Source organism: Panthera uncia, chromosome B4, assembly GCF_023721935.1.
Source record: "Panthera uncia isolate 11264 chromosome B4, Puncia_PCG_1.0, whole genome shotgun sequence".
NCBI classification, from domain to species: Eukaryota; Metazoa; Chordata; class Mammalia; order Carnivora; family Felidae; genus Panthera; species Panthera uncia.
The window spans coordinates 121,280,873-121,297,266 of NC_064809.1; the positions used below are offsets into that span (position 1 = coordinate 121,280,873).

The 16,394-nt window shown below is 48.9% G+C and overlaps 1 protein-coding gene across 5 annotated transcripts in view; it reads left to right on the forward strand.

The window, feature by feature from the left end:
- CHST11 (carbohydrate sulfotransferase 11) overlaps window positions 1-16,394 on the forward strand; it is a 264,068-nt gene that overhangs the window by 46,973 nt on the left and 200,701 nt on the right. The window contains exon 1 of one of the 5 annotated variants that reach the window (XM_049626210.1): window positions 4,595-12,374. The exons of the other annotated variants lie outside the window; for them this stretch is intronic. The gene's annotated coding sequence lies outside the window, so the exon portion shown is untranslated. Of the gene's footprint in view, window positions 1-4,594; window positions 12,375-16,394 lie in introns of those variants that run through there. 5 annotated transcript variants of the gene reach the window in all.

A 16,394-nucleotide genomic window follows, 5' to 3' on the forward strand; every position in this document is an offset into this window, starting at 1 on the left:
GAATTCCAGAGTGTGAAGAGCCGGCTCCAGGCATCCGGGCATTTTTGTTTAGGATTCACCCATCAGCCCATCCCAGATGTTTTCATTGAGATCCTATTAGGCTTAAACCTTTGCCTTAAGAATTCCGTAGCAAAAGGATTTGGGGAGGAAGGAACAAGAGAGGGGTCCACTGCTTCAGATGCTGAACTGAGTCATCATCCTGGTTTTTATGGCCATTTTCGTTCTGATTCTAGGTGTACAGCTCCTGAGGGGTGAGGCTCAGGGCTTTGGCATTTCCATCGGTGCTTCAACATGACCTGATTACTGGGGGGGTGGTGGGGCAGGGGAGGTAGCCCTTCCTTGAGGTCGTGCTGGAACTTGGAAGGCTTTGTTTGTTTGTTTTTGTCTTCCACACACCGAGAAAACATTGGTGCAGTAGACTTGGGGGCCGTTTTAAGGTGATATATATATGTAGTCAGGGGTTTTTTCTGGGACAGTACTCCTGAGGAATGTGGTTCCAACTTTTTGGATTTTGGATGTGAGTTTTCCCCCCGAGTCTCTGCCTTTCGTTTGAGTGTCTTAATTACCATTCAGGAACGTTTCTAAAATTAAGGTGGGAAAGGGTCACGCCTGGCTTAGGTATATTAAAGTATAAGCCCTGTGTGTTTATTATGAAGCCTTCACCTTTCAAGTTCCTATTTGCCATCCTGGGCAGCACAGCCGATTTTCTGTGTCGTTAACTTTTTCCTGTAACACCGAAGGGCAAACGGCTGTTGGCACCCACGTCTTCTTTCTCCAGGGCAGGTGGCACAGCCTTCTGGGCTGGGGGATAGATGCGCGACTGCCCTGTCGTTGATTTGGCATTTGTATCTCAGCTCAGGAATCGTTGCTGATTCCGATGCTCACATCCCTGGGATCTTCCCTGCTAACTCTCAGAAATCAATAATGGATTAATTGAGGGCTTTGTATCCATTATGGACAAGGTTTGGTGACAATCTGTTAAGTGCAGACAGAATTCTAGCCCTGGAGTCAGCGGCCGGGGTGCTGTGACCTCGGATAAGTCATGTCAGGCCTCTGTCTCCACAGAGGTAAACTGAGGTAGACAAGGATGTGAAGAGCCAACCTCTGGGGCGTGCCATGATGGTGAATGAGGATCCTGCAAGGACTCTGGGCCATCCCTTTTGAATAGATCACCAAAATTCGCAAAGATCTGGAACTAGTGAGTCTACTGTGGCCTTTGGGCCACATCTAGTTCATCTCCCGTTTTTGTGTGGCCTGTGAGCTAAGAATCGTTTTTACATTTTGAAGTGGTTGGAAAAAAAAATCAAGAAGAATAATTTACTGACACATGAAAATTCCATGAAATTCAAATTATCAGGTTTTTTTAATTTTATTTTTTTAAGTTTATTTATTTGGGTGCCTGGGTGGCTCCGTCAGTTAAGCATCCAACTTCGGCTCAGGTCGTGATCTCATGGTTCGTGAGTTCGAGCCCTATGGGCCGGGCTCTGTGCTGACAGCTCAGAGCCTGGAGCCTGCTTCCCATTCTGTCTCCTTCTCTTTCTGCCCCTCTCCCACTTGCACTCTGTCTCTTTCTCAAAAAATAAATAAACTTAAAAAAAATAAGGTTTATTATTATTATTATTATTTTTTTTTTTTACCTTAGAGAGAGTGCTTGAGGTGGGGAGAGGAGCAGAGAGAGAGAGAGAGAGAGAGAGAGAGAGAGAGAGACAGAATCTCAAGCAGGCTCCACGCTCAGTGTGGCGACTGTGAGATTATGACCTGAGCTGAAACCAGGAGTCGGATGCTTAACTGACTGAGCTACCCAGGTGCCTCCAAATTTTCAGTGTTCTTAAAGTATCGCTGAAACTCAGCCAGGCGTAATGATTCGTTCCTGTATCTTCCAGGGTTGCTTTTGTACTACCAGGGGCAGGGTTGAGTAGTTTCTCCAGACGCTGGACAGCCTACCAAGCCAAAAATATTTATCTGGCTCTTTGCAGGAAAAGGTGTGCCGACCCGGATCTACACGTTACTGTAGCAAGATGATCCAGGTTCTGTAGAGATCTTCTCCCCCTGATGATGCTGAGGCTTTGGGAAAGCCAACGCTCTTGAAGTCCTGAGGAAGGAACCTCAGCTAGTTCCTTCACTTATGACTCAGTTGGTCAGTCAGTCAGTCAGTCATTGTTTCACCAAATATCTATTGAGTTCCTGCTGTGTGCCAGACATTTTTCTGTGTGTTGAGGAAACAGCAATAAGTAACACAGAAACAGATTCCTGCCCTCATGGAGCTTACAATCTAATGAGACGAACTAGATCACATACAGATAAACATAGCTGTCATGTCTGGGGTGAGGATTGCTATGGGGAAGGGTGGGATGGTCAGAAAAGGACTTATTAAGAAGGTGATGGTTGGGGGCGCCTGGGTGGCTCAGTCAGTTAAGTGTCGAGCTCTTGATGTTGGTGCAGGTCATGATCTCATGGTTTGTGAGATTGAGCCCCACATTGGGCTCTGCACTGGCTGTGTGGAACCTGCTTGGGATTGTCTCTCTTCTCTCTGCTCCTCCCCCTCCCGCTCTCTCTCTCTCTGTCTTAAAATAAATAAACTTAAAAAAAAAAAAAAAAAAAAAGAAGGTAATGGTTGGTGCATAGGAGGTGATGTGTGAGCCCTGAACACACATGAGGGATTTGGTGGGAAGGGGGAAAGAACTGCTCAGGCGGAGGGAAAAGCAAGTTCAAAGCCTTGGGGTGGAAGCATTGGAGGAAGTCAAGGAAAGTAAGGCATGATAAGTGTTTTCAATTTTCAGCATTGACTCCAGGGCTATGGTACTCTGATTTATGGTCACGTTAAAAAGATATTTATTGCCCTTTTGTGGGCACGTTAGAAAACAAGAAGGGAGACGGTACAGCGCAATGGATGAGAATAGAAGCTCGGGGTGAGGTTTCCCCACATCTGCTGAATGGTACTTGGTTGTTCGGGGCAGTCCTGTGCCCTGGAGAATCTTTAGCGCTGTCTCTGGCTCCTGCCCATGAGCTCCCAGTAATAATCCCCCAGTTATGACAACCAAACATGTCTCCATGCCACATGCCTCCTGGGGGCAAAATTCCCCCCACTGAGAACTGCTGCTCTGGGGTTAGGCTGCTTCTTAGCCGCGTGACTTTAGGCAAGTTACTCAACCTCTCTCGACCCTAGTTTTGTCATCTACAGAGTGAAGTAATACCTCGACCTGCCATCCTGGGGCTGTTGAGTGGATTAAGCGGGGAATAGCCAGCATTCAGCATGGGTCTTGGCCTGGCCCAGGCCCTTGATAGATGTTAGCTGGGGGAGCAGAGACCCCGGCTCTTGGTTTTCTTTCATTCACCTTGGTGTTCAGTCAAGAGCAGTGTCTGTTTCTGTCTCGGTGAGAGGTGTATTGATACAATTTTTACAAGGGGCTCCCATCCTTGTGTTAAAGCACAAGCTACCGAAATGGCCATCTTTTGCTTTTTTCCCATTTATCAGTCATCAGTCCCTTACGTGTGGCTGCTATTTGACGATTTCCGAATTGCCCCATGAAGCGATGAGGTAGATACCATTCCTCCCACTTTTTGGGGTGCTTGGAAATGGAGGGCTCCCGGGACGCCAGTGATCGTTGGGCTGTGGGCAGCCCACATGATGAGGGGTGAGAGGGGAGGCTTGCAGGGTGGTTAGATAAGGGAGAGGAGCTTTTCCACTGTTCTCTGCAGCCGACCTGCTAATGCATCTGCTTAAAACGGCTTCTTTGTCCCAGGGGAGCCCCCAGAGCACCCTGACACCTAATGTCACCATGGGCCACACTGGATGAAAGGGGCACCTGCTGTAAAGAAGAAGGGCAACCGGGAGGAGTTGACAGACACTGGACAGCCTGGCATCTGTATCTCCCAGTGCACTCAGGGCACCCAAAAGGGGCCTGTTGGGAGCGCCTCTGTGCTACATGTTGGATTCATTTGGCCTTATCCCACCCCCCCCCCCCTCGTCTGTGCCTAAGCTGGTCACGGGACAAAATGTTGCTGTGGGCTCTTTTTTCTAGAGTTATGGAGAGAAACGGGCAATAACTGATATGTGCTGAGCACTTGTGATGGGCTGGAGGCACTTTCTATGCGCTGTTTTGTTTTGCTTCTCAATCCTCCCCAAAGAGGCTGTTAGCGGAAGTGAGTTTGCTCCCAAACAGTTAAGTAACTTTCCTAGGCCTGGCAGTTCAGTAATTTGGGGAAGCTGAAATTTGACCCCTATAATCCGTTTCTTTTATAAAACCTTAGATGTAACGTAAGAGGATGCTGAGGATTTTTCAAAGAAATTAAAGTTGCACTCCAGAGCTCAATGTCTGGCGGGGTCCCTGGGCTCCACCCACAGGCTTCCCCTGTCTCTGAGTCCACTTTTCACTCTTCGTGTTGGGTGAGTTTCTTGAAGCCAGGTTAATCCCCGCCTGTCTGCACCAATGATGGATTGACATCCTTCTCAGGAGTCGTTTTCAGTAGTCTTATCATGTCTCGTTCTTCCGTCCGTCAGTGTCTTTTCTTTCTGAAGCTTGTCAGTTTTAAGGCTGCCGTCACCCTTTACACAGCGATCTCGGATGTGGGGAAATCCGTCTGGGGTCTGATCCCCTGGTAGGCCCGGCCCGGGCCAGGATGCATTTCTGCCCCCGAGGATGCATTTCTGACAAGTTCCAAGGTGATGCCGAGGTCCACTGGTCACACTGGAGTTGGTGAGAGAGGACTTGCCCTCCTTCTGAGGCTTAACAGAATTCTTAAAAGGAGAATGTGGCCCCAGAAGAGACTCAGGAACCAGACCCCAGGAAGAATTGCATCCTTTGGGGGATCACAGAGTCCATGTGATGTGGTGTGAGTTAAGTTGACTGCTGCTAAGCTTGGTGAAATTGAGCCAGGTGTTTTAAATTTTTTTTTTTTTAACGTTTGTTTATTTTTGAGAGAGAGAGAGACAGAGCATGAACGGGGGAGGGTCAGAAAGAGGGGGAGACACAGAATCTGAAGCAGGCTCCAGGCTCTGAGCTGTCAGCACAGAGCCCGACGCGGGGCTCGAACTCACGGACCGTGAGATCATGACCTGAGCTGAAGTCGGACGCTCAACCGACCGAGCCACCCAGGCGCCCCAAGCCAGGTGTTTTATAATTGGCCCCTCTTCTTAATGGAGCGGCTGGCGTTTTCTGAGCACCTACTATGTGCCCGCGCTTTCTTCTCCCCACTGAGTAGCATGCTGGGTCACTTTGGATGGAAGGTCACCTTGGAGGTGGGAAGTACAACCCGTTTGAGTTCAAGGACGGTCTTTGAATCGGCATGCCTGCCATCGGCTTGCATGCCAGGAGCCTGTGGGCAAGAGGGAAGATTTGGATTTACACACATTTTCATGCTGGATTTCCTTCATTAGTTATGTGGTTCCGAGGGAGTCAGCTGCCGGGAGGCCCGGGAAGGGATAGTCAAGAGGTTTCTTAGTTGCCTCGGTGCCAGATTCACTTTGACTCTCTTGAAGCCCCTGGCAAGGCCGCCACTCAGCAGACTCCACGCCGTCTGTGCGTCGTGTTCCGGGAGGCACTTGGGAGGGCCCCGGACAGATGTGCTGTCACAGCCAATATACTCCGGCTCTGCGTCTGGCGGCTTATGCAAGGAAAATGGAGACTGGAAAGTCATCTGTGTGTCACTTGCAGGAGAAACACTTCAGGTGATGAGACAGGATTTGAGGATCCGAGTGGGAAGGTGGCCGTGACCTACCCTTCCTTCCTTCTCCCCACCTCAGTCAACCTACAGTCTCCCAAGCTGCCTTATGGACATAGCGTCCCACGGGGGATGTTGGGCTTATTGTTTTTTTATCTGTGATGATATTAATTTGCGTTAAACAAAAGAAGCGATTTACCTTGTAATTCTGAGGTTTATGGTATTTCTACTGAGTCCTTTCATCTATTGAAAGATAGTGTTATGCATTTTAATAGAAGCTGTTGTTTTCCTTAAAAATCTTTTTTTTTTTTTTTTTTTTTTAATGCTTTCTTCTCTCCTCAAATTAAAGAGTTGGAGCTCGTCTTATAAGGAGCTTTGAGGCCCAGGACTGCAAATGTTGTTTCCTCTGTGAGTGAGTGTGTGTGTGTGTGTGTGTGTGTGTGTCTCTTTGTCACACTACCAGCCCTCAATAGAGGTCTGGCACAATGCTTTTTGGGGACGCAGTGCTGTTTCTTTAGCCGGGGGTTTTTGAGGCTTCACAGACTGTGCTGGATTCAGGTGCTTGTACTGCGTGTGTGACATTTACCCACTCATCGATTATCGACTTCCTTTCAGGAATTTCCAGGAAACCCTCTTACCACGAGGGTACAAATTAATGTTTTTCTAGTTTAATTACAGCAGTTTTGAAAGGAAGCACCTTGCAGACCATTATCTAAAGCCGGCTTCCTTTAAAATTAGAGGGCACAGCATGAGAGCCTGGAATCTCCTCTAGCACGATGGGCTCTGACCTCCGAGGACAGGGTTGTGTCTTCGGACACGGGAGTGGGGAGATGTATCGAAAAGCGAGGGGAACACCTTTCTCTTGAGGCTGTCATCGCACTCGTCCGATCCCAGCTCTCTCTTCAGTAACCCCCTCCCTGCTTCCCGGGGAGGTGACCCCGAGGAGCCCGTCATTATGGCCCCGGCTTGATGGGTAATTGCTGGTTATGAGGTTTGATTTGACATCGGCGCTTTGTGTGATAGCCTGTTGGGTTTGCTTGGCTTAAATTGATTCTTTCCATTCCTCTGAGCTGCGGCGCAGAAACATGGCTGCAGTGGGGTTTGCCGAGATGCAAGGATGTCCATCTCGGCTGCAGGACCCACGACAGCTGTCCCGAGAACCGTTTCGGCAAAGCCTTCATGATTGGGTGCAGTGAAGGTCCGACGCAGGTGCAGCCTGGGTTCCTAACGGGTGATGATTATGTTTTCCTGGGAAACTACTTAGAGAGAGAGAGAGAGAGAGAGAGAGAGAGAGTGAGCCAGTGTGCGTGTGTAGTCGAGGAGGCCCAGCTGCAGAAGAGAAGGGGACTGTGTCGCGGTCTAGGAGTTTCTTCTGCCTCAGCTGTCATTCCTCGCCGCTGGCATCAGAACTGAACAAGGGTGCAGGGCTCAGGAGTCGCTTGTCTCTCTGCACAGCTGTGCCGCAGGCAGTGAGGCCTGAGGGAGCCAAAAGCATCTTACTGCTTATCAGCTGTGAGCCCTCGGGGGAGTCTCTGAACTGCTGAGCATCAGTATCTTTATCTGTCAAATGGGTCTGATAATACCTGCTCCGCTTATCTCACAAGGTCTTACATCTTCTGTCAGATCATCCAGAAGTATATACTTCCTGCTTTATAGAGGGATAGATACGGGTCCATTCAGTGAGAGGCAGTATAGCCTCATGGTGAGTGATAAGTTAGCAGTGTACTTGTGGTGGTAGTTAGTTGTAAGGTCTGGTCAGTCCGTGGGTAGTAGTTAGGAAAATGAATGTCACTCCTGCCGCTACATAGCCAGTTGTGAGTTGTTTTTTTTTTTTTTACTTCTTTTTTTTTTTATTAAAAAAAAAATTTTTTTTTAACACTTATTTATTTTTGAGAGACCAAGAGAGACAGAGCATGAGCAGGGAAGGGGCAGAGAGAGAGGGAGACACAGAATCCGAAACAGGCTCCAGGCTCCGAGCCGTCAGCACAGAGCCCGACGCGGGGCTCGAACCCACAAACCGCAAGATCATGACCTGAGCCGAAGTCGGACGCCCAACTGACTGTGCCACCCAGGCACCCCTACCTTCTTCTTTTTTTAACCCTCAGTTTACTCTAGGATGGATGGGTCTGTCGTCTGAAATTGCAGAGCACTTGTTGAAGGAGATTCTTCAGATGTGTTAATTTTGTTCAGCGATAGGATCTTTCTCCTGGGCCACGACCCTGGCCAGAGCACAGGCCAAGCTCTGTGCATCAAGGCTGTGGGGGGCAGTGTTCTGTGGGTGGAACTAAATCTGTTCTGGGTTCTGAGCATCAGAGGGGGTGCTTCTGAATTCCCTTGAGAGCCCTTGACCTTTGCATGTCTCTGCTCAGAGAGCCAGACAATCCGTGGCCCTGGGGTGTGAATCTGCCCTTCTGTTCGAGCCTTGGAGGCCGTGGCCTTTTGTTTCGAAGCCGACTGCCTGAGATCCCTTTGGAATATGTAAGTTGCAGGGGAAAGAATTGGACACATTCTGAGTCTTGCTGGTGGACTTTTTTTTGTCTATTAGGGGAATCCCAGCATCACTTAGATATACATGTCTTTATTTCCTAGCCACTTTAATTATATAGTAGTAATAGTAATAGTAATAATAATAATAATAATAATGATAATAGTGGCCTCAGTGCCCCTGGCTCCCAGTGCAGTTTCTTGTATGTGTTTATTCAGCGAGTGGATGAATGACTGGGAGGCCCACAGGGGAAGATTTGGAAGTTACCATCAAATTCAAGTCTGGAGGGGACCTTTGGGACAGATATTTTTTTTCACTGGGTCTCTATCCTTTGCTTTCTCCCATAACCACTTCCTTCTGATCCGCGTGCTCTCCTGCAGCGTGTATCCGCCACAGGCATGCTCGGGCAAATGCAGGTCCAGGCAGGGTGGCCGCCCTCCCACCTGGTCCCCTGTGGTCAGCACCTTGGGAAATCTCCCTGCACGTTTGTCCTGCCAGCCTGGTGTCTGGTGTGGGTCTGGGGTCAGAGCTGGCGGGAAATTCAAAGATCGTCTCCTTCCCCCTCTGTATTTTGGACGCTCAGTCACAAAGTGACTTGCCCAAGATCATGGCGAGTTAGCGGGCGAACCAGATAGAAGCCTTCATCTGCTGACTTTTCGTAGCTCTGGCCTGTTTCCAGGAAAGCAGGCTGTGACCTTTGTTCCTAGTGTCCTGGACAGAGACGCTATTTCTGGATGGACATGTCCTACATTTGGGTGTCAGAGTACCTCACTCTGGCCCCTGGGGGATCCCGGGGTGATGCTTTGAGGCTTCAGACACTGAGGGAAAAACGGATTTGGGTCTGCTCCACCGTCTGATTAAAATGGGCCTCTTCTTCCCCTGGCCTGGAGAATTGTTTCCTGTTCCCCTGCCAGTGGGCACTTCCTGCCTGTATCCTCTCTCCCGGCTGCGGGCCGGGGCACCCAGGCTGTGGCTGGCCGAGCTGCAGGCTCGTGAACTTGGTCTGCGTAGTTCCTGCGCGGTGGTGAAAGCCCAGACAGGCGCCCAGCACCCTCCCCGTGCCTGGCAAGGGCCACTCGGTTGGCGCTTGTAAAATTAGGGTATCTGTCTCCACTGGCATTTCTTTCCCAGTTATACTAATCAATACTAGGAAGTTAAATCAAGGCAGTCCTTGAACCGGCGCCAGCCTCTCAAATACTTGTACGGTGTCTCTGTTCTGGTGCTCGCTCTGGCTCCTTTCCTCAGCGGTGGATTTTCTATGCAGGGTAGGAGCATAGAGCAGGCTTTCTTGGGAAGCCAGGGAATACACACCTCCTGAGCAAATCATGGAGCCCCAGGTATGTTATCTGTAGATGGGTGTCATTGTGCCAACCTTAAAGATGTTGTAAGGATGACGTGTGTGGAATAAGCCTCCCCTCGTGCTTGGTACGTGGTGGGGTGGGTCCTGTCCAGACAGCCTTTGCTCTCGGATGATCTCTCTAGGTATGTTGCAAAGGTTCTCAAGCAGGCTGACCATCAGAATTACAGGAGGGGTGCTTTAAAACACTGGGCCAACCCGGCCCCTCCAGAATACCCACTCATTCAAATCTCCAGAGGTGGGCTCAGCATTGTATCATTTAAAGAGATTCCCAAGGCTCCAGGGTGGCTCAGTCAGTTAAGCGTCTGACTCTCGATTTCGACTCAGGTCCTGATCTCACAGTTGTGGGATTGAGCCCCGTGTTGGGCGCCACACTGAGCGTGGAGCCTGCTTGAGATTCTCTCTCTCTCTCTCTCTCTCTCTCTCTCTCTCTCTTTCCCTCTCTCCCTCTCCTTCTCTCCCTCTCCCCCTCTCCCTCTCCCCCCACACATGTGCTCTCTCTCTCTCTCAGAAAAAGGAAAAAGTTTCTCTAGTGCTTTCTTCTCATCCCTAGCTGTGTTTGGGAACCTCTGCAGGATGGGCTTTATTTATTGTCTCTGTAATTGTCTTTGATCAAGGTAAAATGGTGAGGTGGTATAATTGATTCGAGGATTTAAATGTTTTGGCCATTTTTTTTTCATGCTTGATTTGGGCTCTGTTTTCACAGTAAGTTATTTCTGTGTGTCGGGATGGGTGGGGTGGAAAATAGGACAATTATAAAAAAAAATGTCTACTTTTTGTAGATGCTTGACTAATTAGAAATAGGTAATTCGCACCTTAAAAAGGCATTCTTTGTGGTATGAAAGACAACTGGATTCTCTCTGTTCAGGTGCCACCGGGTTCATTTTTAAGACATAGAAATTGGTCTCTGAGATCACTTTAAGACGGATGGATGAGAGGGGTGCCTGGGTGGCTCAGTCGGTTAAGCATCCGACTTCGGCTCAGGTGATGATCTCACCGTTCTCGTGAGTTCGAGCCCCACGTCTGTGCTGAGAACTCGGAGCCTGGAGGCTGCTTCGGATTCCATGTCTCCCTCTCTCTCTGCCCCTCCCCTGCTCTCTCTCTCTCTCTCTCTCCTTCAAAAATAGTAAACATTAAAAAAAGTTCTTTTTTTAAATTAAAAAAAAAAAAAAAGATGGATGGGTGAGAGTCAGCTTGCAGTTAGTTCCCTGTCTGTTTCAGATATGTGGGTGGGGTTTCTTCTCTCTCTGCCTCTCCCTAACGCCCTCCCTCCCTCCCTCCCTCCTCCTCTGGTTAGCTTGCTTCATGGAGAACTCCCTGGTGCTTGTCGAGCCAGGGAGGGCAGCTTACGTTTCTGGCTCCAACCCTCAATGGCCTGGTAATTTCATAAAGACAGGAGCCGTTTCCAGCTTGCAGCTTACCTGGGTACAACCTGCTACTCAGGGTGGGGCCAACAATGTTTCTGTGGAGCAACGAGAAATACATCAGAGCAGGATGCAAAACGTGCCCCGTCTCTAGTTCCTGCATCTGTGATCCGGAGCAAGTAACCGAATCCTCGTAGAGCGAGCCGTGGTTCCCTTATTGGTTATACGGGGTGTTCACACTCCTCTCCTGAGTTTTCCCAAATGAAACATTTTCTGTGTGAATGCTTTGTAAAGCCACAGAGCCGTGTCACCTTATTGTATAAGGAATATTTTGCTGCTTATTAGAACTCTGGCATTTCCTCCCGAGTTTTGCCTGCGGTTTACCTCTTATTTCTCCCCATGTTTAACATGGCAGATTATTTGTATGTCAGTTTCCTTTTTGTGCCCTGGGAACACGGCTGTCTTTAAAAGCCCATCTCAAGCGCTGTGTTTGCAGGACTGTGAAAACAGATGCCTGCGTGAACCTGCTCCGACCAGCAGCCTCATTGCCGCAGCGTGCACGAAAGCCAGCGAACGTGTTCTTTTTCCTCGCTCCTCAGTTGGAATTGAACGGCACTACAGGACTTGTTTTCTGGAGTGGTTACTAACCCAAAGCGGCTTTCTTTGAATAAATGGTGCTTTCCCCTTTGGGGACTCAAGAATGGGAAGGACACACAGAGATCACAAATGGGTTTTGGTGCCAACAAACGGAGCTGCCTCCCAGAAAAAGTATTTGCATTCAGCATGTGTGTGTTAAATGGACAGTTGCTGGTATCTGTCTGTCTGTCCTTGGGAAAGGTCATAGTTCAGTAACAGCCCACATTTGGTTCCCTCGTCTCTGCTCTACTGTGGGCTCCGCAGCCAGCTCATTCATTTGTCCAAATCCAGGGTGGACAGTGGGAAATATACATCTGGCCAGAAAAACATTGTAGACAGAGAGAGAGAGAGAGAGAGAGAGAGAGAGAGAGAGAGAGTTCCTTACAGATAATTTCAGGTGTAATCATTGGTGGAAGCATCCACTCATCTATTTATTTCCTCCTCCATTTAGCCATTCACCCATCCATCCATCCATCCATCCATCCCTCCATCCTCCATTTCGGCAAATCCTTATTAAGCTCCTACTGTGTGCCACTTTTGTGCTGAGCTCTGGGGATAAAAAGCCCAATAAAACAGGATCCGTGTCCTCAAGGAATTGGCAGTCTAGGGTACAAGATGTTTTCCTAAATTTTAAGTCACATTCTTACCCGACACATACCTATTCCTGTTTTGTTTTGGATTTCATCTCTTTTGAACAAAGCACGGCGTGGAACCATTGTGACTTGTCCACTCATTGTGATGAACCCACATTCTAGAGTTGGATTTCATGTTTTGTGTAACTCTAAGCATGGTGTAAGTGCTTGTATTATTAAACGGGAGAAGGTGGAAGAAATCATCATCCAGGAGAAAAGACCAAATCTTATGTATTAAGGTATCCATTGGAATTCTAAAAGCTTTTTTTAAAGCCTCCTGGTATATAGTATTCAAAACGGCTTCTTGAGCCTTGGGTAAATTTAAGTGCAAACACCTTCTAAATCTATTATATTAGAAGGCTGGTTGGGAGGCAAGCTTTCCATCTTTCGAATTAGCCCAGGGACAGCCATTAAAATGAGCAGTTTGGAGCTTGGATTTGGATCTTGCAAGCCTCGACTGGGATCTGTCTCTATCTTGCCACTCTTTTCCTGTGTGACCTTGGTGAAGTTACTTAACCTCTCTGAGCCCGGTTCCCTCTTTCTGAACCCGGAATAGTCACGGTATTCACATGAAGGTGAAGTGAGCCTGGCGTGGAGTCAGTGCCCTAGCTATTTTGATGCTTATGAGGAGCAAAGGGCCAGGATGCTTCAAAAAAAGAAAAAGAAATTTTGGCAACATGAAGTCTTAGTATGGAAATGAGGTGCATGAGGCCTTTCAGTGTTACACAACTGTTGCTCCCCAGGGAATATTAATGCTTCTCAGATGGCCCTTTTTTGCATCTCTGCCGTGAGGAGGATGAATGGTGAGTTTTAGCTGTTTTTGCAGCGAAAGGTTGGTGAGTGTGTATGTACAGAGGTGGGAGGAGAAAGAGTTTAAGTCTATAAGCAATGCCGTAGATTTTCAGCTAACACGCCTGAATGTTAGCATATCATTCAGGCAGGTCACCTACTCGGGAGAAAATCCAATTCCGAAATGAATTTCAACAAATCCGAAAGGCAATTGGTAATTATGGCTGACATTATACATTTTTAAAGGGCCGCCTGGCCAGTTGGATTTTTATAACACTTGAGGCAAAGAGTTCAGTGGTAGTGGGAATTATTTTCACAAAAGGATCATTTTCTGAACTAAAAAAGAGTTTCTCTTGATTTTTTTCCCCCTTTGACTATGAAGGTAGTGCTATATGCTGTTTATAGAGGCCTTGATCCTTTTTAAACTTAAGGAGCACAGTTGGCCTCCACGGTAATAAATCGAGAGCCATATGGGGGCTCAGGGACATTTAATTTATGTGCAAGACTCCTTCCCCAAATTCAGCTGGCTACTTCCTGGGATGGTGTGCTTGATTGATGATTTTCTGGCATTTTGTGCGACTGGGATGTCTTTTGAAGTTTCTCCTGCGAAGCCTGAGGTTTGCCCCTGTGAGGTGTTAATGGGCGTCATGCCGGGGCTTTATTTGTGAGGGGGGGCGGGGGTTAGAGGCGCCTCAGGCCACCAGAGCCCTTGTTCTTCCACTGCTGATGCTCGGGCCTTGGGTCCTGGGCCCCCGACTTGAGTTTGGAATGCAAGGCAGTGTTTTTATTCCTGCTCCCCAGGCCACTGCTTGTTTAGCTTCTGGGGGTTCCCAGACCCTGGGAGGTACTGGCAGTGGGTGATCAGGCCCGGCCTGGTAACAGGCTGGAACAGTAGTTGGGAGAATCCACACAGACAAGTAGGCTCCTCGCAGCAGGGAACGGCAGGGATTTGCACTGGGTGACAAGAGATTGTGCCTTAAGCAAAAACAACCAGGCTCTAGGTGAACAGGCGCCCCAGGCGGGGACCACATCACCTCCTTGGTGGCCTGCTTGCCTCAAGGCTCTTCGTTTCCATATTCCCATTTCCTTGCCGAGTACTCTTTCCCAAATGAAACCTGGCTCCTGTCACTCTCCTGCAAACCCTTTCGTGGTGTTATGGGCTGAATTGTGACCTCCCAAAATTCGTATGCTGACGTCCTAACTCTCCTAGCCTCAGAACAGGACTGCATTTGGAGAAGGAGTCTTTATTTATTTATTTTTTTACTTTGTAAGTAGGCTCCAGGTCCAACGTGGGGCTTGAACTCACAACCCTGGGATCGAGAGCTGGGTGCTCGACCGACTGAGCCAGCCAGGCGCCTCTGCAGAGGGAGTCTTTAAAGAGGTCAGGAAGATAAAAGGAGGTCCTGTGGGTGGGCCCTGATCCGAGCTGCCTGGTGTCCTTAGGAGACAAGGAGAGGAGGGCGCAAACGTGCACGTGCACAGAGGTCAGGCCATGGGAGGACGCTGTGAAGATAGCCGTCTGCAAGGCAAAGAGAGGCCTCGGAGGAAACCATCCCCGCTCACACCCAGAACTTGGACTTCCAGCGCTGTGAGACAATATGTGTGTTGTTTAAGCCACCTGGCGTGTGGCTTGTTAGGGCAGCCCCAGCAGACGCATGCCTACGGCTACTCAGCCCATGGGTTGAGTAGCATATTTCCTGGCATCTGTCTGTCCTTCTGGTCGTGAGCAGAAATCTCTGCCTGATGGGCTGCAACTCCTTCAAGGCCAAGGTCAAGGACCACCTGCTCTGTGAGGCCCTCCTGGACCACCCGGCTCTGTCCCCCTCCTTCTCCTCCCGGCAGACTTGGAGCTCCCTCTGGATACTCGCGCAGCGCTGGGTCTTAACCTCAGTCACAACTTTCTGAGCCAGTCTGTTATCATCTGTTCTTTGTCTTTCCCACATCGGACTCTGAGAACCTTGAGCGAAGGGATTTTTGTTTGTCTTTATTCCTCAGTGCCTCGCTCTGAGCCTGGGAGTTCGTCAACGATTATTGGCTCAGTTAAGGCTTACCTTTTACTGTTCCTTAGGAAGCCTCCCCGCTCTTGCTCTGTTTTGTTAAAGGAGGGTGTTAATAGCGCCACACGGTATGGGTATGTCCCCGGGTGAGAACAATGGACTCAGTGATTCTAGGGAGTGTTTATTAAGCGCGTTCTGTATGCCAAATGAGTATGTACCTCGTCTGGTTATCACAGCACGCTTTCAGGTAGGCCTGTCTTCAACCTGAGCCACCTCTCCCGGGCAGGTAGTGTGGCCTCGCCGTAGGACCTGCACGTTCAAGTCTTCTTTCTCTCTGTGTCCTTTCTGGCAGGCCTGGACCCCCAAAGCAAATCAATCAATCTTTTTCTTTCTTTCTTTCTTTCTTTCTTTCTTTCTTTCTTTCTTTCTTTCTTTCTTTCTTTCTCTTTCTTTCTTTCTCTTTCTTTCTCTTTTCTTTCTTTCTTTCTTTCTTTCTCTTTCTTTCCTTCTCTTTCTTTCTTCTTTTTTTCTTTCTTTCTTTCTCTCTTCTTTCTTTCTTTCTTTTGTGGATACAAGCTACTTGTCTTTAATGTTTATTTATTTTTGAGAGAGAGAGAGAGAGAGAAAGAGTGCGAGCCAGTGAGCGACAGAGAGAGAGGGAGACACAGAATCTGAAGCAGGCTCCAGGCTCTGAGCTGGCAGCACAGAGCCCAGTGCAGGGCTCGGACTCAGGAACCGCGACTTGGTGACCTGAGCCAAGGTTGGACGCTAAACCGACTGAGTCATCCAGGTGCCCCAGAAAGCAGATTTTTCTTGAGATGCCCTAATGCATGGTGAAATTTCAGTGAAATTGGTGAGGAAATGACTCATACTTCATTTGCAAATGTAGGAAGAAATTGCTTCCAGCACCCCGCCGCCTGGGAGCTGGGTCGCCAGGGGCTGTTCTTCTCTGTGCCACTCTTTGGAAAGGGAGATGGAGTCCTGGGGACATTTCCGAGACTCTGTCAGGGCACGAGAAAGGCAAGGAGTGAACAGGACTCTTATGCTGCTTTCCTTTGGTGTCCAGATAGAATTTTCGGCTCACTCCTCACTCTGGGCACTACAGGGGGCTTTTGAGTTATTCTTGACTTTGACGGCTTGTGAGAAACAGTGGTGTCCTGGCTGTTTTCGATGCAGTGCACTTGACAGCCTTTCCTTGCACAGCTGTGTCCGGCTTTGCAGTTCTCTCTAAATTGCGCAACTCCACGGGATCCGCCGAGGGGGACGGCATCTTCTGGAAGGGAAGCGTGAAGATAAAGAAGTGTCGAAATGCGAGCAGCATGTCACCGGGCTGACCGGACTTCGGTCTAGGGTTGAGGGAGCCACGGACGTCAGGGCAGCTGTGACTGTGGATGCCCTTCGCACTGCGATGCTCGCACAGCCCCCGGGGAGGAGAGGAGACTGGAGTGAAGGAACAGTGGACAAGTCTCTCCC